Here is a 4,932-nt window from a genome sequence, read left to right as displayed (position 1 = left end):
ACAGGGCTAGGGGCCAGGACTCTCCTCTTCGGGGTTTTGGGGGATGTTGCTAACTCCGGGTCCGATAACAGGCACCACACCCGCAGTAGATGTGCACGGTGTGAGGTCTCGCAGCAAGCTATCAAACACGGCGCATTTCTCGGCTTTAAAAAAAAATGCTATGCGTCGCCAGGTGTTTCATCAGATTTGAGGAGTTACCTCCTTTGACAGTATCACAGTATCAGCTTAAAGCAATTGTTGCAGGCTGCTGAGTTTGCATCTTTTGCTGTGAAGTACAGCCAGACTTTCGATCGCTTCGCCTTGGGCATTTTTAATCTGTAGCTCTGCTCTAAAAGAACGTACGTACCTGGCCCCGCCTACTATCCTCGGAAACGTAGAATGATTGGCTAGAATTGGCTCAGGAAAAAAAAGCACCGAAATAAAGCACCGAAATGTGCGCTGCTTTTCGGTCTGGTTACTACCGTTTATGTCAGAACCGGTACCCATCCCTAATGGGGACCACTGAAGAGAGAAGGGCAGTGTTTTGTTTTGTTTTTGCTGTTAAGCCTTTTTTCCATTGGTACCTACTCGGATTGACTCGCCACGGCTCGCCACAACTCGACTTGGATCAACTTGTTTTCCATTACATTTGAGTACCACCTAATGTGCGTAGTCATCGTCATAGCAATGGGGCTGAGTGTCCCATGATGTAATTAGTATGTGACATGAACGGTACAACAAAGGTGGACATTTGGTTGCATAATGACCAACACTAGCACCGTTGCGTAACAATTAACCATTTCTTCCACTAAGATCACAATGTCCAAATGAACTGAGCCAACTTTCTAGGATTTTCCTAACCTGGATTTTTGAGCATAAATCAAGATGTTGTCATTGAAGATTGAGCGATAGCCTCTTTATTGCACTGGGCCTGTTTGCAGCCAAAGGTGATGTGATGAGGATGATAATTACCCTCTAAATCCAAGTCCATGGTTCTCATCTTGAAAAGAAAGAGTTTCCACTTGAGTTTGGGGACCAGTTGCTACCTTAAGAAGAGTGGTTCAATTACAGATGGCTTGCTCACAAGTGAGGAAAGAAGGGCACAGCAGGCTGGCATTGGTGCAATACAGAACTAGTCCGTTGTGGCAGAAGGCTGAGCGTTAAGGTAAAGCTTTTGATTTCAGTCCTACCATCAGCTATAGCTACCAGCTGTGAGCAGTGAAAGATTAAGTGTGGACAAAAAGATTGAAATAGTGCGTACAACCGCCAGAAATGGGCTTCCTCTGAAGGACGTCTGGGCTTCTGTGTGGTGCAGTTACTTATAAGTCTAGACAATGAGCTGAACTGGCTTGTGCTCGTTTCAGAAGTTTCCATTCCTGTCTAAAACAGGTTCAACTTGGTTTCCTAAAGCCTCTGTAGTGAAGCAGCGGAAGTTATGCATTTTACCATTTGGCCTAAGGAAAAAGATGAACATAAAAGTGAAATTATTCCAAATTTCTAATAAAATGAAATTCAGGCCCTTGGACCTTTTCCATTTTTAATAGTTCAGATATTTAAGAGTTAGGTCTTTAAGTATGGCAGCCACAGACTCCGTTATTTATTAGGTATTACTCAAAATTCATGGAGACATTTTAAATTTAAGGGGCCTCAAAATTAGGGGTGAACCGGCACTCTATCCATCCCGCACCTCTGCTTAAGTATCCCACAGACATCCAAGCAGTGACATACCAGATGTTAGCTGGTGCCAGCTGTTTGAAGACCTTTCCAGGCCTTATGAAGGGTGAGAGACGAAAAGAGTGACAAGGAGACAGAGAAGGGGAGAGAAAGAAAGATGACTTTTGGCATCTCCTTTTGCCTCCCTTGACTCTGTTGCTGGCTGTGTTGCTTTTCCACTGTGTTTTAGTGTTTTCCTGCGTGCACTACAAGCTGAACTTCCCAGAAATGAGACAGAGGCAGACCAGCAGGAGAGCTTAAATACCTCACACTAGAGTGAAAGCACACACGGCTTATTGCGTGTGCTTTAAAATTTTGATTAGCAGCAGGGTATTGCATGTATTTTGATCTTATTGCTTAAGTGAAATTCTTCTTTTCAAGGGTTTCTTGAGTTCAGAATATAGCAAGTAGGAAATTAGTGGGAATGCATTTTAAGTCAAGCCGATAGCTCATCAATGCGACTCATGGAAAATACTCTGAAAAATACTGAAATTATTTAGGCCATCCTCCACTTCAGCCTCTTTCACAGCTCATACAGTGGTGCTGACATTCAGAAGGCTCTGAATTCTCCTGGACCTTACTGACAGCCTGTCAGTACTGGGCTGAAGAAAACTAACAAGTGTGAGTGAGATGGTGTAAAGCTTTACAGTCTTTCCATCAAACTGTGTTTGTACCCCGGTCTTCCAGGTAAATGATGCTCACATTATACCTATAGTGCAGTCTTACGAAGCCAAATGTGGAAGCAAAATTATGAAATTAACTACTACAAAAAGAAAAATTACAACCAAAAAGGCAAAAGAGATATGAAGCACAGGAATACAAACAAACAGACTCTTAAAGCACAAGATTGTTTGCCAAGAGGGGACCTCCCAGGGTGGCTGATATTGTTGATTGCATTTTAGAGAACAGCAATTTTACGGTGCTTTACAGCTTTTTGGCACCAGCACCACTCTTTCTTGGTAGAAAGGCATTGCACCAGTTCTAGATTAGGCATCGGCACAATGCCTAAGTTGGAAAAGAGCTATTATAACCTGCATGCAGGACTTAATGCTTCTAGGGTAAGTCTGTAAGAAATGGGAAGCAACTAGCTCTACCTGAAGTTAAACACTTTGTTCAGTCCTTACACATAGAACGGTTTAGGAAGTTTCTACAGGACCTTTAGGTGATTATTGTGGTTGTTCCAGAGATTCTGAGAGCCTTCCACGGCACCCACACTGGAAAGGTTCTAATTGATGTCTTCTCTTGTGTCCTATGTCATTATCAGAAAAAAGTGTTAAAGAGTTCATTTAGTGAAAAACAGGAGGTTGCAATAGGCTTAGAGAAGCTTCTAGAAGCACTTTACGTGGTTGCTGTGGTTAGTTTGAAGGTACTGGGACCCTCTCCACTTGCCTCTTGTGCTCACAAACAAGAACCTTTGTGTTCTGTGTGTTAACAACATCAATGAGGATGTCCCAGGATCTCCTAGAGGCCCCTAATAAGAACCAAGCTTTATTGGTCAGTGAAAAAGGTTCTAGGCACTTTGTTAGAGGCTCTACTGGTTTGCAAGAATAATCTATGTTGTCCTAAAGGTGGTTTGAGTGGTCCTTCATTAAAAAGTACTTATTGAGTAAGTTCTGGTCTTATAGAAGCTTTGTGTCAGTAGTGGAAAGAGTTTAGGAGTCATTTGGGTGGTTTACTGCAGATTTTAAACCAAGGTTTAACATGGTATTCTCAACTGACATCATCACAGTGAAGCAATATAGTTTGAAAGAATGACATTCATTCCCTCACTAGATTTGGAGATCTTTTTCAAATATGTAACAAACAACAGTAAAGCAATTTTGGAAGTTCATAGTAAAAAAAATCCTTAGTGCACTGCCACCACCAGTGGAAAGTAGTTTACTTCTACCGTTTCTTATTTCGCCATCAAAAAGAATGTGTTAGACTGGATTAAGCACAGGAACCATTAAATGAACAGAGGTTCTGGGATCCTCTTATGGTTTTATTGTTGTTTTATGTCCCACTTAATAGGTCTAAGTATTCACTGAAAAGACTTTAAGATTCTGTAAGGGGATCTAGTGGTCAGTGGGAAGAATCTCTGTGATGCTTAAGACACTTTGAGTGTCTGGGAAGAAGTACTTTTTAAGGAGATCCAACAGATCTTATAGGAGGTTGTTGTTGGGCCTGAAGAGAGTTTAGGGCACATTTGGTTAGTTTACTATAATTTTTGAACATATTTCTAATGGCATTCTCAACTGTCGTCATCAGAGTAAAGGTATATGGTTTGAAAGACTGATGCAGTTGATTTGGAGACACTTTTAGAATATGTGACAAAAGAAATGAAGCTGTCCGTGGCAGAAAACCACTCACTGATGATAAACATGGTGGTTTTTCCTTTCTTAGATTTAGTATATATTATATTAACCTGAGGCCTGTCTTTTTTGTCAGATATGGCTCTCTATTTTTCTCTCTGCTATTTTCCCTCAGTAGTCATCTGTCACTGTGAACTGTGGTTACATAAGCTTGTATTCACCAAGATACACACACACACACTCACAGTTTTCACAGCGTTCCCTCTTGACCACCAGGATCTGCTGGTGAAGTGACCTGCGGAGGCAGAGAACTCACTGCTTCAGACAGATTCTTCCGGCAGAGCTCTGGCCCTTCCACAGCTGACTCCATCATTCAGTCCCAGGTGCCCTTGTCTGGCTCCATGGGGCTGGGTGACATCATCGTCACCCTCCCCTCTTCCCCTTCTGTCTCTAATGGAGGTGTGGAGCTGGTGAAGGGGCCTTGTGAATAATTTAGGAGCTCTGGTGCACTTTATAACCTGGCCTGCAAGGCTAGTCGGGACGATCGCCCTAAGTGCATTAGTATAATAGTCCAGCAGGAAACTAGCCGTTATTGACTAATATAATCAATAACTGTGCCTCCGCGTCTTTTCGAGTCTCTGGGGGTTCCTGTCAGTGCAGGCTGATGGGCCAAACTACCAGAAAACACAACAGAAGGGCAAAAAGAGTAACATTGCATAATTACGTTTTGCGGAAATCTCAATAATTTGTTTAAATAATGAGCAGATGTTGTCTGGAAACAAACAGCTGATGAATAAACTCATTTATCTGTATTCATTCATTGTCATTTCTAGAACACTGCTGATTGAAGAGCCATCCATAACAGCCAGAAAGCCAATTACCCCACAGCGGGCCAAAAAAAAAAGAGCCTCAGATGCTGTAAACTGTGTTTCTGGGGCAACCAGTTTCA

The sequence above is a fragment of the Oreochromis aureus genome, linkage group 7, assembly GCF_013358895.1.
Source record: "Oreochromis aureus strain Israel breed Guangdong linkage group 7, ZZ_aureus, whole genome shotgun sequence".
In the NCBI taxonomy this organism is placed as follows: domain Eukaryota; kingdom Metazoa; phylum Chordata; class Actinopteri; order Cichliformes; family Cichlidae; genus Oreochromis; species Oreochromis aureus.
Note: the sequence above shows the minus strand (reverse complement) of the source record.